General features: G+C 43.3%; 2 long non-coding RNA genes across 2 annotated transcripts in view; one reads left to right on the top strand and one right to left on the bottom strand.

The window, feature by feature from the left end:
* Positions 1–8531: 8531 nt before the first annotated feature.
* Positions 8532–22373, top strand: part of LOC308194328 — a 34135-nt gene continuing 20293 nt past the window's right edge. Inside the window, exon 1 of the long non-coding RNA XR_013950446.1 lies at positions 8532–10631. This is a non-coding gene — a long non-coding RNA (uncharacterized lncRNA). The remainder of the gene's footprint in view (positions 10632–22373) is intronic.
* Positions 13163–22373, bottom strand: part of LOC308194329 — a 46957-nt gene continuing 37746 nt past the window's right edge. Inside the window, exon 3 of the long non-coding RNA XR_013950447.1 lies at positions 13163–16712. This is a non-coding gene — a long non-coding RNA (uncharacterized lncRNA). The remainder of the gene's footprint in view (positions 16713–22373) is intronic.

Here is a 22373-nt window from a genome sequence, read left to right as displayed (position 1 = left end):
GTTCAGATACCCTTCCGAGACTGACCCTTGGGGACACATACATCATCATGAGAGAATGGTCTCTGAAGGGCTGCCAGCCGCCTGTCCATGAGGTGGTGGACTGGGAGTGCACTTGCATTGGCACACTGACCTTCAGCACTTATTTGGGCACCAGCGCTCACACTGCATTGTGGACAGCATAGAAATAGGTGCAGAGTTACTGGGGGAGTAAAGAAGGGGGAAAGAACTGTCGCATCTTCACTGGTACCATGCATTGAATCAAGCGTGCTTCTGCTCTCTTAAGTTGGGATCCTGGACCTTGGGTGATCTTTCCCCTGACAGCAGCTTCCAAGATGGCATCAAAGCAGTTCTCTTTTTCCTCAGGCTTCTGCTGGTCTTAATAAATCAGCCTGAAGTAGAACCTTGAGGTGGTGGAAAATGTTTAGTGAGAAGGGCAGCAAAAGAGGCGCTGTCACCAACCTGCATGACTGCAAGGGCACTTGAGGCAATTCTATCTTAGGACGACGTAGCTTATAAACTGTGAGCAGGACATTTACAGGGACTTTCCAAAAAATTTCCTATGTGAGCACAAATAAGTAATTTTATCCAACTCTCAGTAGTTACCTACAGGATAATATTCTCCTCTTTTGCCTTCTTCCACCTTATATTTTATGATTCCAGGAAAATAAGCTGTCCTGAAGAGTGACTAGGGCTTCAATCTCATCTGAGTTCTCTAAGCGTGATTGCAAATACAAAGGCAGATCACTGCATGCCCTATTCTATATCAAACCAAACATTACTTGTCCTACAGACTCAAGGTCTTTCCTTCTGCAAGTCAAGATCGTTGGGTTGAGGGGAAAGAGAAGCCCATAAAATTCTTAATATTGACTTTAAGGGTATTTTTCCCACTTGATAGAAAGTGAAATGCACATTTCTTAAAAGAACACCAGAAAGTCACTGGCTTTCCACCTGACATAGTTATTAATATCGTCATGCTCCCTTGTGAAAGGGCATCATGTACTCTGCTGAAGACCAGGAAGAGTTACATCCCTCTCTTCTTGAGGCAAATGTACAAGTGGTATCTTGGACTCAGATGTATGCAGTCCTTTGAAATATGATTTGTCCCCTGGTCCTGTTGCCCGTTTTGCACAGTGGCAGTGGGTGGAACTGTCGTGTTGATGTCCCCATTGGTGACTGCATGTATTTCAGGAATGCTCTGTAATACAACCTGGCTCATTGTTGACAGCCAGAACTTTCCGTGAAGTCCACAAGCTCCTTTTCTTCTCTTCAGCTTGCCTACTTATTACTGGACCAGTAATGAAACAGGTGTGCCTGGAGTGCAAGGAGGCATCACTGCACCAAACTACATCGTTCAGGCAGAGTAGGAGAAGGCACTTCCTGGGGAAGAGATCTCTTGCCACTGTCTGCAGGGTGTCCTTATATATCCATCATTGCCTGGTGTATTACCCAAGGGCAAAGATCTGACCAACTTCTAAGCAGGCACTGTGCCATCGTAACAGATGGGCATAAATGGGGCAGCCAAGAAGCCATGTATGTGCATCTAGTGTGTTTAAGGGTTAGATTCCCATCCAGGAACGTCGCAGCAGCTGTCCACCCTCAGTTTACGTGCCTATAGTTTAGGGGGATCTGCCACCACTAATCCAGCTTCAGAGCTGGTTTAACTTTCAAAAATTAAAAATAGCACTCACTGCCCCATATGGAGAGTGAGTCTTGACCCATTCACATCAAGGGGTTGTGTGGGTGAATGGAGGGGGGGTTAGCATCAAAGAACGGCAGGGTAGGGAAGTCTTTTGACCTCTACTTGTCTTTTTGTTGGGATCCACTCTAGGATTCTGTTAGGAATGCCTCTACACACTGGCCAGCTCTGGCCAGTGTGCCCAAGACAGGGTTTGGGCTCTGCTAGAAGCTCCCCACTCCCTGCATCACATTCTGCCATCCCATTCATCTCAGCCCTATGGCTCCACACTGTCCCATATCAGATCTAGTGGTTCAAAATTTACATTTTAAAGCTCTAAATGCCCTGTACTTAAAGTTGAATCTTTCTGGCAAGTACCTAAGATCGGTGTTTCAGATTCCACTACTGATGGATGCTTCATCCAAGCACTTAATATCTCAAGGAAAGATGCTCTGGTGTTGCAGAGATGCGGATGCAGCTCTTTACAAGGAAGACGTAATATTTTTCCCAGAGTTTAATTACTGCATTTTAAGAGTATTTAAGGGCTCAGAGCTAGAATGAATAATGTATTAAATGATTGAAAAAGATCAGTCACTGAAGAACCTGCCTTAGAGGGTTAGCTGTTAGAGAGGACTCCGGATCTGTAAGCTGGGGACTGTGGATTATGTGCTTCTCAGATGAGTTAAGAAAGGATGTGAACCAGTCAACACATGGGGAGCCACCTTAATTAACCCCAAGGAAAGGTTAAGTACAGGTCTGTGTTTTCCATCTTGCCACCTCCTGAAACTCAGGGCAGTGATGCCCAGTGGCTAAAGCATCTCTGTTCATTTCCCATCCAAAGCATCCTTACACTTCAATCTGTATAACGTACATACGTGTCAAACATGACCAAAGCCCAGGATTTCTCCTCTTTCCTCCTCCTGTAAAAGGTTTTTCTCCGGTCACTGGTGTATCAGGGGAAGCTGGCTGTACCTTTACATCCCAGCTGGTCTGAGTGGGAGCTTGCCCTGTGAGCTTTTATTATGAGAGTGGCATTTGTCCCTGATGTGTTTCAGGGCCAAGAAAGGAAATGTAGCCACCAGTACAAGTCAAAATATTTAGGGGAAGCTTTAGGGTTATAGCTGAAGGACTCAGCAGACCTAAATCTTACACCTCAGACACTTGGATTCTTTTGGAGTTTGGATCTTCAGAGATTCTGTGATCCTAAAAGGATTCAATTTTGAAATCTTACTGGGCATCTTTAGGTGCCACAAATTGTTGCATTGACTATATTATTAACCAAACTCCTACTTTTTCAAAGCAACTTGAGCTTTGTGATTTAAGATTTAGGGCATGGCTGCACAAACAAATAATCACAGAGTTAGCCAGGGGATGTCTTTATTTCACCTCACCAGTTGTAGGCAAATGCTTGTTCTTACCCATCATAGGGTGTGAGGTAGATCAAAGCAGTTGGGATTAGCTGTCACATTGGAGCGTTTCCCACAGACAGTTGTCACACCATGGCCCATGGTCTGGACACCCGGTCTTCTGGCTATGGCCTCGCCCATGGGCATATACTTTGTGGCTTTACCTTCCAAGGTCACAAAAACACATCTAGAAACATTTTCCTTTATCTGAAGCATGTTGTCTTTTCCACCTTTCTCATTCTCCGCTATTATTTATTTTCCTTTTTTTTTCAGCATTGCAAATTAAGTCCCCAAAATTGCGTGAATTTGGTGCTCATATGAGGGATATGCAGCAAAACTTTGAATTATGTCTCAGCATCTTCCAAGGGGCCACACCACAGTGTTATGTACCATTGACCTACTGGGATATGCCCAACATGGTGTGGTTATCACAGCGGTGAAAAGTAACACACCTCATTGTGGTATGTGAATTCCTCTGAATCACTGGTTTTCAAACCTTAGTGTATGAATAGCATGCGTCTATGGCAGTGTTCTCCTTATTTTCTGAGAGGAAAAAACATCTTGGAGTGTATTGCATCTCTGCAAAACAGATCTATGCAATGCTTAAGTCGTCTCTTCTTTGAGGTGCCCTAGTGACTATTATAATCTGCCCTGCTTGGCTTGGCTGCTGGCTTCCCCTAACTCCCCTCCTGCAACCTCAGTAATTTTTACCTTTCTGAGAGTAGTATTACTCACAATCTGCAAACACTGTGTCCTGCAGTGCAAACCAGGGTGAATAATTTCTATAATTGCACACATGGAAATAGCATTATTAGAGTTCACCAAAACAATACGCAGAAAAGCAACGCAAAATAAATGCTAATTTTGCAGAGTTATTGGAATATTATTGAAAGGTTTTCCTTTTGTTACCTGTGATATTGTATTCAACATTTCTATTCAGACGGTGCCAAGGCATCCTGAGGATTGATAAAGTCAACATTTTGGTAGATGGTTTGTAACCCAAGAATGCAGGAGCTCTGACAATGTAGGATTTACCTAGTCTCCAGCCACTGACAAAATAAAGTCATGATATAATTTTGTGATATTCATCATTAATCTCATCTCATGCAAAACTCTTCTTAAACTCACAGTTCATGCAGTTAAAAATGAGGTTATATTTGTAAAAATGGGTGAGATGCATCATAAAGGTTTGTGATTGTTGAGGTCAATATATGTTTTGACTATCCTGCCCTGCATCCTCTGGCTCCTGTGGGAAATATGGCCACAGGGGTGCTGGCATCCCCTGCCACGTGCCAGCCTTGGCATCTGGAGCACTTGGGTTTGGTGCTTGAAGAAAAGGGCTCTGTCACAGCAAAGCAGAATAAGGCTTTGCTTTCAGGAACTTTCTGGACTTGCCCTATTCCCCAGCCACCATAACGCTCCAGCAAATACTTTGTGAGCCAGCTTTCACACTGCTTCTAGTAACACACAGAATATTCAACCAAAATATCATGTGTCGTCTGTTTGACCTCTTGGCACTCATTGACATAAGTTTACCTCATAGCTACTATTTTCCTAATAAATTATGTTTAGGGTTTGTTTTTCAAGCTTTAATGGAAAATCCCAAATTGTGTCATGACAAGAGTAAACACTCCTACATGTTAAACATTTTCTGTTTTCCATTGCTCTGTTGCCAATGTCTGGGGGTGAAAAAAGGCCTGAGCAGGCTGAGTGTTGAGACTGTAGTAGAAGTGGGATGCAGCCAATGTCTGGAGCTGTGGGTTACTGCAGCAGTTGAGCCGCTATTGCCCCAGGCCATCCACAAGGATTCAATAATCAAAATTTCCCCTTAACTGACAAATGCAGCTACCCCTGTCTGGGTGAGCTGCTGGAAGGGCTGCTCTTCCATGAAACAGATATGATTAGCTTGTACAATTCTGGGCAGATCACAAAGAGTCTGAGGTGTGCATCCTGCACATCAGCACGCCAGATAACTCTGGACCAAGGTGCTTGGAGAATCACAGAATCACAGAAGAGGTGCTGCAGCAGGAACTCCCTGGTTTTTCACCATCTGAACCTGAGCTCTGTCTCTTTGCAAGTCTGAACTCAGAGCAGCATTTCAGGGAAATGAAGGGACTGAATTCCAGAAAGGGCTTGGGGATGTGGCCAGATGATTATGTGCCTGAGTCCAGCACACGGGCTCCGCTGAGGTGCTCTGCACTCATGTCAGCTGCCACCTGACACAGCAGGTGCCTAAATTTCTGCCAGAAAGTACAAGCAAACCTGCCAAGTCCTGGCAGAGCTGAGATACATCAGAAAGGACAGGTAGGGCTATGGCCTCTTGAGGTCAGCTGAGTGACTCGTGGACACGTGGAGAACCTTGCCACCATCTCATCTGAAAGCTGGGCTATCGGTTCAAGCTGTTTGCAAGGTCAGCAAGCATTTAAGCCATTGGTGTGATGCACTCCTAACAAAGCATTTCACTTTCTGTAGGCAGTTAGCCTTCCATCAGGTCAGGGCAGACAGGGAGGGATGAGCTGGAGGAGGAATATTGTTTTCAAATCTGAGGTTCAGTCCCCTATATTTTAGCTGCATGTTCTCACCCCTATATATGAGTTGGACAAGCCTTGAAGACCTTATGGTAGCAGAGGATTCATAGCCAAGTACTTAACTGCACTGCAATGCAGTTAATTTGCTGATAATTTGCTTTATCAGTTTGTCCTCCCTACTTCTAGGATCTGCTTTTACATTTAAACACAAATTTGAAGCTGCAGAGTTGCGTCTCCAACATACTCCAGGTCCAAGCTAGTGTACATGAAATCAAAATGTAGCCTTAAAAGGCTGATTCTTTGAGACAGGCTTTTCTCCAGTTATGCCATTTTTACCCCACTGATTGCAACGGACAACTCCTCCTTTACCCTGTGGGGAGAGGAGGAGTGTTTTTTCCACATGAGCCAACTTTGGGATCTGCCCAATGAACCTGAGTTCAAGCAGGCTGTGTCCTTCCCTATCTGCGATCCACCAGGTCTTTCTGAAGCAGCAGGAGGACATCTAAGCTCTCACCATGAGAAATCTCAGTTTAATCAACATAAGTGATGAAACTACTGATTTTCCATGGTGAGTGATTTTACTGAAGGCATTTAGACCTCAGTAAAAGAAATGCAAAAGAACACCTCAAACACTGATGTAGTCAAAGCGTTCATGGTGGAATGAGAATCCTCTTGCAGGGATGTCTCACTGGGATGAAATATGGCAACTTTGAGAAGGATTCACTCAATGCCTTCATATGTAGGGAGTTACTGGATGTGGGGTTTGAGTTACCTCCTCCCAGCCCTGCACAGGGGCCTGATTTTTCACAAGGTAAGCATTCAGATTCTTCTTTCTCAAGCTGGGCACGTCACAGCTGAGTTTCCCAAAACTGCTAGTCACTTCAGAAATGTTTGGCTCTGGGGTCTGTCTTGAAAGCTTTTCGCGACACGTCCAAAGATAATCTCTAGTCTGCCAGAAGGACCTCGGAGCCAAAATATTAACCTTTCATTTTTCATTTCTGTCTCTGCTGAGTTCAGTCGTGCTCCTAGGTGAGAAGCAACTTGCTCCTGATGGAAGCTGCTTCGCTCAAGCCTTGTACCACACATGCCCAAGTGCTTCCGCAAGGAGACAAAAACCAGCTCCCCACCGGGCTGACTGCTTAAGGGGAGCAGGGGAGGGGGTGGCAGCTAAGGAGCTTTTTTACACTCCTAAGGTTTTGTCTGTTCTTTCTCTTCATGCTGATTGGCATCCAAGGCACATTCAATCATGCTCTGTAAAAAGGGAATATTTTAACAACCGAATGGCTCGTTCACCTAGCAGAACTCAAATTTTCCAAGGAAAAATGCCAAGCTATGTTTGAAAATCTACAAGCAAATGGATGATGGGATACTAGTGATAATTTCACGGTTTTCTAAAACACTGTTATTGTGAGGACAGCAACATGCAATGACTGATCCATTTTCCAGAAATCCTTACCTTATGTTAGATAAGACAAGCATAGATGTAAAATACAGCGCTTACTTCACCCACACACAAGCCCAGCTGTTTCTGGATGGAAAGCTGCCATAGTTTCACAGTTCACAACAACAGTGTGTAAAATTTTAGAGCCGAAATTATACTTTTCCCACATACTGATGCTGACTGCTGTTGTCACAACCTGCAGGAAGGTTACAGCTGCCTGACTAGGTAAGTAATAGGATGCCACCTTCACCTGTTAGTGGAAGGTGACCAGCCAAAAACTGCATTCAAAGCATCAGTGGCCTCATTTAATACACTGATACTCCTTCAGTGTATTAAGGAAAAGAGCATTTAACAATGATGTTACTTAGATAAGCAAAGGAACTGTTCATCAAACTGGGTAGGTGAGAGTAGTGATTGAACTGGAAAAACAAACAAACAAAAACAAACAAACAAAAAACACATAAATATAGGCACATATCAAACGAGCTACTAACAATAATACAAATAACCAAGCACCAATACTGACACAGAGCTGAAGAAGACCTGGAGTCTGGGAGTGGGTGAGAAGAAAGCAACACTTAAACAGAGTTCCATAAATCCTCTGTTTAATGGGACAGAAGGATCCCGAACAAAGTACTTTTCTCCTACTACGAGCAAGGGAGCAATTGCAAACATTGGGATTTAGGAGGTGTGAGCGGGGAGGACAAGGCAGCTCAGAAAGGTCAGCATTAAGAAAAATGGGAGTGGAGTCATAGGAAAGGAAAATGGAAAACTGACAGCATAACAGGACAAATAACAATGAGGTCCGGGGCAGAAACCCAACCTGCAGGAAAGTTACACCCCACCTCACAGCGCAACAGTCAGTTAGAAAGGGTAGTTTTGCAAATAATGCATTATAAGGGACCTAAAATAGCAACACTTGAGGATGGCAGTGAGCCATGTGGTCCATCTACCCACTATATCTGTCCACCATGGGATGTATTTTCCCTCCAAATGCCAGGCTGACTCATGCCTTAATGGGTTTGCAGTTGCACAACTGCTTTTGGATTTCTGTGAGGCATGCAGATATTTCTTTTAACCTCCAGCCTTAGCCGCTGTTTATGAGCTTTTGATGGTGTTGTTTTGCATGTTTGAGTAAGTGAGAGTCAGACCCCATGACCCTGTGGGCTGGTGGGGACACTTCTCCTGGCTTGCCCAGGAACTTTTAACTCCATTTAACAACATAAATGTCCAAGGGACAAATTCAGTGCCACTGGAGTCAGTGGGAAGGTTGCCACCAGTTCAAATGGATCCAGGACTGAGAGCCAAAAGTTCCTTTGATCCAAGATGGGGAGACACTTGCAGTCTGTCCAGCTCATAGAGGTTGTGTTTTGTGATTCATTTCCCTTTTTCTGTACACTGTGGAAGAAGAATGGCCTTTGAATATAAACATCCACTGGATGTGCGTGGTTAGCGTGAGGCTTGTGCTTTCTACAAATTACATGCACATTAGAACCGAACTCATTTCAAGCCAGACAAGCTCCTTCTAAAATGACAGCTCCTAAGCAAAGGGGTCTTGAAGTTCAGGTCTGACCTTGCTCTTTACTGAAAAGAAGGAGTCAGAAGTAGAAGGCAGGGGGATCCAGAGGAGTCTTTCCACTTCCAAAAGAAAAGCAAGACAGAAAATCAAAGAACTTTCCTGCACGGTGAAGGGAGGCAGATCAGAGATCTCTTGACCATCTCTCAGCCTGAACACTGCTCTGCCCAGGAGCATTCTCACCAGCCAGCCCAGGGGGCATGGCAATGGATGAGGGAAGGACTCACAAGGCTGTTTCTGGTGTGGAAACATAGGAGATGCTGCTTGTGATAGGGTGGGAAGATCAGACAGTCCGGGAAGTATGTGCCTGCAACAGGTTTGTGTCCCTGGAAACTATGAAGAATAATTCAACAAAAGGGAGTGGGAGGAAAAAAGCAAGAAAAAACATCCAGAGGTGAAATGAGAAAACAAGCCAAAAAATCATTAGCAATAAGGAATTTTATTTGACTTCCAGTTTTAATGCTTTTTTTTTTATTATTTTTATTTTTGTATTGGCTACTTTTCTTTTGCACACTGTGAGCATCATTAAAAGTCCATTTACTTCACTAGCTTGTGCATCAAGCTAATTATATCCTGCACAGAGCACGCTTGGACTTGATTACCCAAAAGGGATAGCTAGAACTGGATTCCTTAAAAAGAGTTTTTTGTTTTATAGCACTATAAAAAATAATGATACTATTCAGTCCCAAACTCACAATAACCAAAACTGTATGGCACAGAATCCTTTCCCCTCCAAATCTGGATTTCATAGTTGAATCTTCAGATATTTTTCTCTCCTGTGTTTTCTCTCTCTCTCTACCACTCTCAGAGCACATCTGCTCACTGCTTCATCTACAGGTGTCCTGCATGAATTAGCCAGTAAAATTGAATTTATTTATTTATTTATTTATTAACAACAGTAATGCTTGCGGTTGGCCAAAATTGCTTAATTGATTCAGGAACACATTAATTTAAAAATAACATTTAATTCTGATATAATATAGCTCTGAGGCCTTTTTCCATAAGATACTTTAAAAACATAAATGCCGGCAGTGTTGGCCTTAAAGAATTTATGTGACGGAAGCTCTGGTCCAACCGACATAAATCAGTACCCAGATGGAGCACAATTTATCTTGCAAAAAGTTCAGTACTAATAATGATTATTGAGCCAGAAATGACCCCATTTAAATCTCGTCTCCCTGGCTTGAGCTTGTGAGGCTGACAACACCCCTGGTTTGTAAATAGAGCGAAGAAAGCTGCTAATGAAGAGAGGCCGAACCAGTTATCCCCAATGGCACTTTTACAGCCATTTTTCTGATTGCAGCTGTGCCATAAATAACCCGAGACAGCTCTCTTTAGTAATTGTTTAAGAACTGGAAGCACAACTAACAATTTTCAAGTAACAGGACTTTCACTTCTACCAGGATGGAAGAATATAAGAATTCGGGGCGTGACTGAGAAATGTCATCCCACAACTGTGTACTCTGGCAGCTCCCCAAAACGCTCTTCGCTGGCCTAGCTTCGCTCCGTTTATGTGCATGTACCACTCAGATATCGCCATGGGAGCAGATTTGGCCTAATACAAAACTGTTTTGTAAATCCTGTCCGTAACTGCATTCCGCGTATGGTTTGAACCGATTGTGTGAAAGCGTGAGCAGCATCCTCTGCTCTGGGTTGCCCCTGAGCACAAGATGCCCTGAAGCCATTGGGCCCTTGGTAATTGAAGGATATACCTAAAAAACCCAGACCTTTCTACCTTTGTCTGGAAATACACTTGAATCCCCACCGGAGAAGGCTCCCTCTGAGTCTGTGGCCACGCAGCCACCAAATGATGAGACCATGACAAAAGTGCCCCAAAGGGAACGCGGACGGACAGCGTGCCCAACAGACACCACGCCGAGCCACAGGCTTGTTTCAGATGGACCAGGGAGGAGTCTGTTGGAAACAAAAGCTTTCATTAGCTGGTTACATAGCTGGATTTGAGGACTGCGTTTTCAATTGGAAGTTCGAAGTGGATTTATACCAGGTATGTATTAGAATAGTGCCGAGAAATCTCATTTTGAATTCCAGACATCGGGGTTTAGGTGAAAAATTATTCATGGCACCTTCCCTCGTTCCTTTCCACCAGCTGTCTGACAGAAAGCCTTGCTCCTCCTGGGGCGGTAGAGCAGCACAATTCCTTTCTGCCCCGGATATCTGCCGGGATAATATCCCATCTCAAAAAAACAACAACAGAAAAGCATTAAAGATTTCCAACTAATTAATTAACACTAACTTTGAAGTTAGCCTCCCCTATGAGCAGTGCCCTGTCTTACAAAGGGTAAGCTTTCTTAGCCGATGATAAGAAAACATGTTATTTAATCAATATATTTTCCAGCATACGTGTTCTTTGGCAGGGATTTTAAGTTGCCTCTTCTGAGTGTGTGTGTGTGTGTGTGTCTCTGCACGGATGTGTGTGTACGTGTAAGCGTTCCTTTTTCAGAGAACAGAGTTGTTGGACATGGATAGGAATGTATCTGGCATCTCTAGAAGAAAGACTCAGAAGGAAATCAGTATTTGAGGGAGTTTTGCAAGATATCCAGCTCTGACTGTTTTGCGGTTAACTTTCCATTCCAAAATTGCTAATGGTGAGCTGTCCAGACCATGTCTCTTACCAAAGAATTTTGGAATTGTGAGAAAACAATGAGTTAGCCGTTAGGAAAGATTAACCTCCCAATCTTAATCCTTCCAACTATCGCTTTACATAAAAAGGGCATTCATGTTTAAACCACTGCTAAAGACTCTTGGATAAATTTCTCTCTAGCCTAATTCAACTGAAACTGTCGCTGCTACATCAAATATACGGTGGTTTAATGTGAGTTGGCTACAGTTATTACTGTAATAGTGTTAGAATCGCCATCTAATATTGGAGTCCTGCTAATATTGCCACACATCGTATTTACACAGAGAAAACTTAGACAGGACAGACACAGAACTGCAGAGAAATATATTTTTTTTGTACTTTTCACATAGGCAATAAAGACTCAAGGTGATAAGATGATTTGCCTGCAGATGTATAAAGGGTTTGGGAATGAATGTGAAGAAAACTCAGCTCTGCTATAGCCCCCACCATCCCTCCCTATTGCTTTTCAAAGCACATTAGTGTTTAATTTATTGTGGTAAGGGCAGGCCATCGCTTCTGATTTCACTGGTGTATTCAAAACCAGAACAATTCAGAATAACTGAATAAATAATTTCCCAGAATAGGGCTGCTGGCAATCCCTTGTATCAGTAACTTTTTAGGCCTAGGAGAACAAAGGTACTTAGTGCCTGTCACTTACTCAGGCATTTTAATCCCTGCTGATTTCCTAAACAGGACACAGAGTCCTCAATATATTTGTAGATCTCAGGCTCCAGATTTAAAAAGTAATATATATATTAAACTTTCCTTCTTTCCTTCTTTCTTTCTTTCTTTCTTTCTTTTTTTCTTTTTCTTTTCTTTCTTTCTCTTTCTTCCTTCCTTCCTTCCTTTCTTTCTTTCTTTCTTTCTTTTTCTTTTTCTTTCTTTCTTTTTCTTTTTCTTTTTCTTTCTTTTTCTTTTTCTTTTTCTTTTTCTTTTTCTTTTTCTTTTTCTTTTTCTTTTTCTTTTTCTTTTTCTTTTTCTTTTTCTTTTTCTTTTTCTTTTTCTTTTTCTTTTTCTTTTTCTCTTTTTCTCTTTTTCTTTTTTTTTTCTTTTTCTTTCTCTTTCTTTCTTTCTTTCTTTCTTTCTTTCTTTCTTTCTTTCTTTCTTTCTTTCTTTCTTTCTTTCTTTCTTTCTTTCTTTCTTTCTTTCTTTCTTTCTTTCTTTCTTTCTTTCTTTTCTTTCTTTCCTTCTTTCTTCCCTTCCCTTCCCTTCCCTTCCCTTCCCTTCCCTTCCCTTCCCTTCCCTTCCCTTCCCTTCCCTTCCCTTCCCTTCCCTTCCCTTCCCTTCCCTTCCCTTCCCTTCCCTTCCCTTCCCTTCCCTTCCCTTCCCTTCCCTTCCCTTCCCTTCCCTTCCCTTCCCTTCCCTTCCCTTCCCTTCCCTTCCCTTCCCTTCCCTTCCCTTCCCTTCCCTTCCCTTCCCTTCCCTTCCCTTCCCTTCCCTTCCCTTCCCTCCCCTCCCCTCCCCTCCCCTCCCCTCCCCTCCCCTCCCCTCCCCTCCCCTCCCCTCCCCTCCCCTCCCCTCCCCTCCCCTCCCCTCCCCTCCCCTCCCCTCCCCTCCCCTCCCCTCCCCTCCCCTCCCTTCCCTTCCCTTCCCTTCCCTTCCCTTCCCTTCCCTTCCCTTCCCTTCCCTTCCCTTCCCTTCCCTTCCCTTCCCTTCCCTTCCCTTCCCTTCCCTTCCCTTCCCTTCCCTTCCCTTCCCTTCCCTTCCCATTTCACATTACTTTTCTTTACTTTTCTTTACTTTTCTTTACTTTTCTTTACTTTTCCTGCCTTCCTGCCTTCTTACAACATTCCCCCACGACCACCACCACGAGCCAGGTGGTTCTTCCCCTGCTCCGTGGTGGTAACTCGCAGGGTGGGATGCCATGCCACCGGGAGGGACACAAGGTCATTCTCCCTGTCCCCAGTCCCTCTGGTTGCATCATGTGTCTGGTGCCTTGCATGCATCACACAGTGGGCAAAGCAGAATGACCTTTCAAGCACTTAGGAGGCGACCATAACATCTGCATGCTTCAGTTGTCAAACACACGATTTGCAGTGTTGAGGATGCTGCCCTGAGTTCCAAGACTTCGAGTACTAATGAAGGCAGCTAATGGGCATTAGCCAGCTAGAGGAGCCTCATGTGGTTTTACAGCTGTCAGACGTGTTGGGTTCATGCACTGTTCCCACAGAAATGCCCGGAACCTCTTTATCTTTTTAGGATGTGCTTTTACAGAACCACAATATATCCCAGGTTGGAAAGGACCCAGAAGGATCACTGAGTCTAACTCCATGCTTCCCAGTCCAAACCTTTGCTTCCCAGTTCCTTCTTGCTGTGGGTGTACCTGCTTTGGGCTGCTACGCTCAGTGTCTCCAGCTGCAGAAATACCAGTTGTGACAGCAGGATGAAGGACATGTCATGAAGCAAAGTAGATAAACGGCACGGCAGCCATGCTAATGCTCTTGCTGATGATATCACCAGAGAGTTAAGGCCCATTTAGCTCATTGCTGGATGAAACAAATCAAAGGTGGCAGCTTCTCTAGGCGATGTGCGCTACTGTGTCAACAAAAATTATCCAGATGGGAGTTTATTTTGCCACATCACTCAGTGTTTTTAAAGGAATTGGAAAAATTGATTAATATCTTGACTGCTTTGTTGCATTTCTTATTATATTTGGGTGCAGCAAGCAGCATTGCCAGGCCAAATGATTTCTAATGTGGTTACTGTTTGTTGAAAGGTACAGCAAAGCAAACAAACAAACAAATAAAAAAAAAAGTAAATTTAATTTTCTGGAGCTATTACCACCATCTGTGCTCCAAATACACCTGCAAGTCCTTTGCAGTGCAATACTTAAGATTTTTCTGGAGAACTTCCTCACCCCCAAAATGGCAAAGGGGTGTTAAACAGCTCAAGGAGCACATCACTATGCCAAAAACAGGAAAGATGTCTGCTACAAAAAACAAAACCAGATCTGGTCTTAGTTCAAAGCCTTAACACCAGTATAACACTCAAGGCTGGTAAATATTATAGATGTAATGTGTATAGATATGGAGCTATATGCACGGGCATACTTTAAATATAGATGACCTACGTTCACAAACTGGAATAACTGCCAGAGGTGGGGTGGGAGTACTCTTATGCACCACAAGGCAGATGACCTCAGGTCCACAAGGGCTGCATGACACGTCCCTTCAAAGCCCCGACACTGGCGAGACTGACGCTCATTTATGCCAGGGCCGGGCATAAATGGGTTTTCCTGAAAGCAGTGAGGCTCCTTATCTGCCCAAAGCCAGCCCTAAAAGCCTGGAGCATTAGTTAGCAGAGATAACCGAGTGCGTAAAATTTCCGCATGTAGTTCAATAGCTGGTTTATTTTTATTACTCTAAATGAATTACACAGCCAGAGGAGATTAATCAGTTGTCTGGGCAGTCCTCTGGGCATAGCCTGGACTACCAATTCCCTCCAGCCATTCCCGCATCAAACCCAACAACAATAGACAAGGAAGTGTCAGCTATCAAATGGGCTGAAAGCACTTTTCATTGTTAAGTAAAGGATTTCCTTATGATTTCCCATGCCAAATAATAAATTGTGAGTTAAACAGTGTATGCCATGACAGCCCAGGACTACTGTGAAGATGATTAATATTAAAACAGGATGACATCTTTACCACCCCTTGTCATAGCCAGCTCAGGACTATCTCCACTAGCTGCAAGGCTGGGATTAACCCTTTCCCTTTCCCAGGCATCTTTGCCAAATCAAAGGGATGGAAGTGGAAAGGGGAATTCTGCATTTTGCATCCCGACCCAACAGCTGCCAGGAGAGGCAGCTTGGCTGTCCTGGCGAGAAGAGCTTGCCCTTCAGCCCTTCAGAGGGCAGAGCTGTGGCACAGCCTGTTGGGATCAGGCCATGACCTTTTCCATTTCACTGGAAGCAAAGAATGCAAACTTCTTCACTGCTTCCTAAATACAGTAAGTGTTATTTTTTACGGGCTTTTTTTTTTTTTTTTTTCCCCTCCTCCTCCAGCAGCTAGAAATCACAAATGCTCAGAAAAAGAAGGAGGATTGTAGGGGAACCCAATTCCCTTGGGCAAGCTGTCGTACACATGTACAGGAAATTGAATGCAGAAATTATTGCATGCGAGGCTGTTAAAGAAGTGACAGGGTTATAAAACAGATCTTTCAACTGCCACCCATTATGGACATTCCAGTTGTAAAGGGTCACTTTTTAATACAAATCTGCTGTCCCAAATTACATTTGTCTTTTTCCATAAACTAGAAGTCAGCAAAGATTTACAGGAAGGTAGTTTTCCTCCTTCTTATTTTAACTCATTTATCTCCTCTCTGAATTTCAAATGAAGAAGAAAACTCCACTAGTTTGGTAGAATTTATTAGGTTGCACTGTTATAATGGCTTCTGTTCTTGGGCTGCTGAAATGTCCATGAAAACTGTGAGGGTCTTTTTAAACATACTCTAAACTTTGTGAAATGGATAATGTGGTGCTGCAGAAAGAGAACACAAAATCTTATTATGTTTGATGTGACTAACTTGTTACATAAATTCTGATCTCCTGATTTGATATTCCACTGTTTGCCACGTGAGATCGTAATGCTCACTGCAAGTGAGATGGCTTGTTTCTAAATAATTGTGACAACGAAGCAGTTTGATATTCAGATCTTTAGTTACTACCAGGCATTTTGATTATGCTTTCCTTTCTCCGTCTCTGCTTTTCTTCCTGTTTTCAAGGCAACAGACGAAAAGATGTCTCAAGGCCATGTGCAGAATTAGATTTGAGATTACAGTGTAAATAGGTAGACGCGGTACCAGTTAATTTAATTAGTTTTGAAATAGGTAAAAGGAAAACAAGCTCAAAGCCCCATCAGTGAAATCATATTTCAGAGGCATGCTAGTTTGTGCTATCGTATTTTCCCCAAATTCATCTAACTTTTGCTATCGGCAAATCAAAAGCTGATCTTCCAACCTTAACATCAATTCTGATCTAAATCCTTTTTTCACTTGAAGCCAGACACAAAACACATTTTTAAATACTGCTGCTCAATTTACACCCTGGCAATCACTGTTTCTTCTGGCTGTTCCAGTTCTATTCATTATTCCTTCAGACTCTGTAAATGTCCAGAGCAAATCCCCCAAGTTTTGCTTTTAAGTCAGTAAATTCAATTTTGGTGGCTCTATGCAAACTTTGAAGCTCTGATGGAGCCAGTCACTAGGAACAGCAGTTCATACTTTGCAGAGGCTTAGTCTTGATTTTGCAAAGTGCTTTTGTGTAATCAGTCAATTAGAGCTGTGACCAGTGATCCATATCAGCAATTGATAGAGAAGTGCAGGATTGGTACGCTTGGAATCCAGGTTTCAGTCTTTCTGGTTAGGTAGCAATTCTTGAGCAGCACCAATTTCGCAGAAGTTATGCTGATTTCTTGAATTTCTTGACTACAGCCACTTGTGGACAACTCTGCATTAATTAAAGAAAGTCAGGATAAGGTTTGTTTTAATATTTCCACCTACGCTTGCACTATTAGGAAATCCTTGCCTGCTGATTTTCTGTAACATCATCTGAAAGTGGAAATAAATGCAGTGATACAATTACAGTCAGTTAACAACAACCAAATCATGCCATTACTCCTCAAAGTATATTTGTTTGAACTCTGAAATGGTGTAGTCAGATTATTTTATCTTTTTTTTTTTTTTTTTTGCACAAGCATAACTTTTCAAAGAATATTAAGACAGTAAATTATGAGTTAGTGCGAACTTATATAAAAGGGACACATTTAGCGAGACAAATTAATAGTTGCAGTTCTATAAGAATAATGGGGAGTGGGGGGGAACAGAAGTTAGCAATATTTTATAATTTTCTCTTTCAATGACTTCCCTAGATCATGTTCGCTGAGATCTTTGTTGGTATAAAATACTTGCACAATTACTGACAATAGATGTTGAATGCAAATACATTCTTCAGTGCTTACAACGCCAATAAAAACCTTATTTGCAGTTGATAGTGCCTGCTATTGCCTTTAAACACTCAAAGGGTTGTAAGCCTATTTAAGTTGATATGTATTAAATATTACTAAGTTATCTCTGAGCAACATTTTGGGTTACCTGTGAGTTTAACAGCAGAGGAACCAGCACAGCCTGAATGGCACTGGGCATGCTGCGGGGAGCCATGCCCAACTTCCACCATGGAGGACCCAATGAGGTCAAGATCAGGAAGGAAAGCAGCAGGGGTACAAACCAGCTGGCACTAAAGGGTCTGGGACTCAGGAATTGCTCCATAAAGGGGCTGTGTTTAGCTACATTTGCCCATAGCTAGCACCAAGCTGTTCCCTGTCTGGGCAAGGGCAGACAAACCCTCTACGAAATGGCTGCCAAGGCGGAAAATGGCTGTCCAGGAGGAGCAAGGGGGGGGGGATGTGCCTGAAACTCAGCCTTTTACAAACACCACACGCCCAGGTGAGCATGGCAGGAAAAGGGCACGCAAAGCCTGAAACTGTTTTGTGGGCTCACACCTGGTGGGAGAAGGGAAATTTCTGGGGTTCTGCCACCAGGACTGCTTCTGCCCTTCCATCTGACTACAAAGGCTGTTCTCCAAGCAGGAAATGGGTCCTCACATCTTCCCCATGAACCAGCTCCTGCCACCTCAGCCATATCCATGGTTTCCCACTCCACAGCCGGGTGACCACCACCAGAGGTGGCTTTGCAGCACCCACTTTACAATGATGGTGTCTCTGGGAAGGATGCACCCAGGTTTGCAGTGCCCCCCTCTTCTTCCACAAATGCATCGAGTGGTGTCGAGCACTCTCTACATTGCCCCATAAGAGGCAGCTGTGCCACAGGCCTGCTCTGCCCCTCTGATAACCAGTGTCACATCCAGAGTTGGCTTGTGCGTAGGTGCCCTGGGGCATTTTGGACACTTTGGTAATTTAAGGGTAAAGTATTTAAGCACGTGAACCCAAAATTAAGCTGGAAGTTCAAGTCAAGCACCTGGACTCCTTGCATTTAGGCCACACACAAGCCAATGGGACATCTTTATCTGGGTATGCCACTCATCCTTTCTGCAGACCATGGTCACAAGGCTTAGGAGTCAAATGGGATGGGGCTCTGTTTCTTCACCATGGTTTCTTCAAAGACTGAAGAGCAAGAGACTCAGTCTCAGCTGGAGAGGAGGGTGCTGGTTTTCCATTGTTCTCTCTGTTCCAAAAGTGTGAAAGAAATAAACCTGCCAGTGGGGACCTGAAGTCCTCTCCTGAAGAAGGACTTTCAACCCACAGGCTTATTTTGACATTGCTTGCTCGCCTGTCCTTAGAGACTTGGCTTGACTTTGGTAGAAAGGACAAGGGCATTGCCCCATGTGGGCACACATCCATCATCTCCTGCCCTTCGGGGACATGAGGGATCTCAAGAGGGATTTGAACCTGTGACTTGGTTCTGAGTAAGGCACCTGGCCAACTGGGGCCTAAGCAGAAAAATGGCACCCTCCTGTGGCAACGATTAAAAAAAAAAATAAAGAAAGAAAGAAAAAAGAAAATAGCTGTCACTGTATTAAGTGCAGGGTCTAATCCCATCAGTATGTGTGACCCATGTGCACACCCACCAAAGAAGGTCTCACAAGGGATGACAGTGCCCCTCTGCTTAGGCCAAATATTGCCGGTTGAGGTGGGGTGATGGAGGCACTGGCAGCAAAGCTGAGCTGTGGGCATTCAAAGACCTTCCAAGGTTGGGCAACAAGCCTGCAGCAAGCTGGGAGCCAACCAAGTGTTCGGCTGCAAGGAGCCACTCCGGATCCCCAAATCCATGTCCAGCCGGCTTCGGGAGCCTACCTCCTTTTTTTGGACTTGGCTCGTTGTCAAAACCATAGGGTACAGTGACTGCATGGACTTCAAAGGAAGGACACCAAATGTGATTTGGCCCAGGCAGTTATGACCATTTATTGCTAGCATCTTTCTTAGATACTGCTGCCAAGGGTTAAAATGTTTACATGCCCCCTGATTTTAAATGGACTGGGTTGCATGTCAAATGCCAACGGGAGAGACAGCTGGAGTATCTAAACCAAGAGCTTTGATCTTAGTATCTGTAAAAAAGAGGTCATTTGGTCTCCCCAGGAAGCACAGACATTTAGAAGGTCCCTGTACAACTCATGCAAGTATTTTATTAACAACAATTTCTATTCACATGTAGGTAGGTTGTATTACTACTTACTAAATGCATCCTATATGTATATATATGCATATATATGTATGAATAGCTGTATGTCTGTATATATACATGTATATATGCATTCGCATATACTTGAAGTTGAGCGCTTGTGTGAGTACGTGTGCTTTCTGATATCTTATATACATACTAATCTATTTACCTTATTTACAAAAAAAATATCCGCGCAGTAAGCACGATGTTTGTCTTGCAGTCAGCGTTTGCGGCAACAACCTGAACCCTCCCTGCCGAGCGTATGCGATTCTTTGAGTAACACTATAATTGCAATAAGGCTATACAGCATTTTCAAGAAGATGCAGGCATGAAAACACAGGCTTCATTGTGCTGTAATCATGTCTGACATTGATTCAGAAGAGAGGAATTCTAAAATACGATAGTGCACAGGGGAAATATTTCTATTCTTTTAGTGGAGGATTTTGTGGTTAGTTCACAATGCAATTAAAATAGCCACCAGATGTTTATGACTTCAGGCAGCAGTTAGCTTTAGTGTCCCTGATCGCTGTCCTTTGCTCCTGTGTCAGAATAAATAAATATTTTTCAGTGCTGGAGAAAAAAAAAAATACACTTAATTTTTAAACATACCGGGGGGGGTGGTATGTATTTCCATTTGCCAGAGCTCGTGTTGTTTTATGACAGGCTTGTAAGAAATGATAATCTTAACGTTAAAATAATATCTCTCTCCAGGATGAAATAAACATATTTATTTAAATGTGAGAAGTCTACAGTATCTTGTCATTAAAGTGAAGTGATTTGTGAGAAGTAATATTAAAAAAGAATGTGGCTTTTCCAGAGTATGTCATAAACATGGAAAGATACTCTTTTTTTCCCATTGAATAATAGGATTATTAATATGCAATTTATTTTTAAAGACACATTTAAAGAAAGCCTGCTGTGCTTCTATTTTGGTAATTTTCCTTAGAGTCTATTATTCTTATTTGTTTCAGGGCTATTAATTTTGAGGCCACATTATATTCAAATTATCTTTGATTACTAGGCTCAATAAGCGATAATAGTTTACATTTCATCACCCAAAAGGAAGCTAATGAATTTAGTTGCACACTAATATTTTGAGAAGGAAATTATTTGAGATGAAACAGTTGAAAAAGAGGTGCAAAAAGTTACAGTGAGCTGCCCAGCGCTTTATAGAAAGCAGTGGGGGAGCTCAAAGGGGAAAAAAAAACCACAGCACTCAGGTGTCCTAATTTAAAATGCTACATTTCAGACACTCAGACATGTCTGAGATAGCGTGTTGATAAAGTAATTGAGAGGTTAAGTGAAAGATTAAGTAGTCTAAGAAGTATCTCAGACAATGCGGGAATATGTGAGAGAAATGTGTATGTGTGGGTACGTTACACTTTTAAATAGCTAAGTGACAGTACGTCCTCCAGAAATAAAATACTGATGTTTAAAAAGAAAAACACACAGCGAAAAGACATGAAGGGATAGCGTGTGAGTTGCCATTATTTGGGTGTGTTGACAAAGTTTATGAAGATCTATGTCAATGCACAGAAACTGGCAGTTTCTTGCCTAAACCTGGCGCTGTCATGAATTCGTGTGAACAGGGACTCCTCCGGGCGTTTAGAAAGAAAGAAGCAAAAGGATGTGAATTTGCTTGGCTATGCCAAGCTCTGTGGAGATGCTCAGTGTCTCCTGCACACCAGAGCCCCTCAGGGCACCCAGAGGTGATCCCTGGAGCATGGAGCCACCCCGATTACTGCTCTGCTCAGAAAAACATGCAAAATTGTGCTCACTGCATTCTGGCCATGATGCTTAAACATGTCAGTAAATCTCTGGTGTCAAAGAAGAGATGGGTTTCTTGCTCAGTTTGCTACTTTTTGCTTAGGCACAACATCTATTTGGGGGGATATTTTGGATTCTGAAGTAGCTTTTTGTGTCCTATTTTGCAGCCTCACAGTGCAAGTGCCATCAGCAAACACTGACCCCATGGGGCTGTCCCAGGTCCCCCCCCAGAATTCCCCAGCCCTTCCCCAGGTGTTCATTAAAATCTGAGAGCTGCTGCAAAGCATTTCAGCTCAGACTAACAGGCATTTTTCCCACCAAAAGGCTGCTGCTTTCCACGTTCCCATCTAGCTCTGCTTCCATTGCATCTGTTAGTGCCGGGAGCTGTGGCTCTGGGTGCATGCACCAGCCCCAGCCCGACAGCGCTCGCACGGCGATGGCACATCAAAGCCTGCAACTCCATCCAAAGGCACATTCATCATTAACTCCTCCGTGCCACTATTACAGCAGTCACTCGGATCGGTGTGGGGGTGAGGGAGAAAGTGTTTTAATTTTAATTATTTTGTTTTAATTCAGCATGCTGCAGTTTTGGGATGTGCAAGTCACAGGGGATTTGTACAGGGTTTGCTGCTGGTGTTGCTTCAGCACATTTACATCTCATCCCTCCTGCCCCGCCGTAATGGGGGGCGAGTGGAAAGGATTACCACGGGTCAACTAGTTAATGCTGATCACCCCATAGCCAGAAAACTGTATTTTTCTAGAGTACTAGTGAGTAACATTTACTCAGATCAGGGCATGATGCCAAAACTGAGACCAGTCGGTCAAGAGCAAGTCACATTTATGTCCCGTGGTGGGCTGCCCAGGTTAACGTAAAGGATTTTTTTGCTGTGTCTCTAATCCCGGTAACTCAGTTTAAATCCTGAATGAGCAGGGGTACCCCTAAGCACGGGGGTCTCTGACAGTATTATTTACAAAAAAACGATATTTGTTTAACCAGTCTTTTCTGGCTTAATAATAGTTCTCAGTAATAGAATGCAGGGGTTCTGTACAAGTATATCAAAACATAATTCTCTGCCCCAAAATACGTTTCAGCCCAAAGGGTATAAGCTTTTTCCCAGCTGCCACTGTTCTCCCCCATCCAACCATCATTTTTATGATCTTTCAT

This window comes from Anser brachyrhynchus (assembly GCF_964034855.1).
Source record: "Anser brachyrhynchus genome assembly, chromosome: 4".
In the NCBI taxonomy this organism is placed as follows: domain Eukaryota; kingdom Metazoa; phylum Chordata; class Aves; order Anseriformes; family Anatidae; genus Anser; species Anser brachyrhynchus.
The sequence above is the reverse complement of the archived record's forward strand: the minus strand, read 5'-3'. Positions and strand labels throughout refer to the sequence as shown.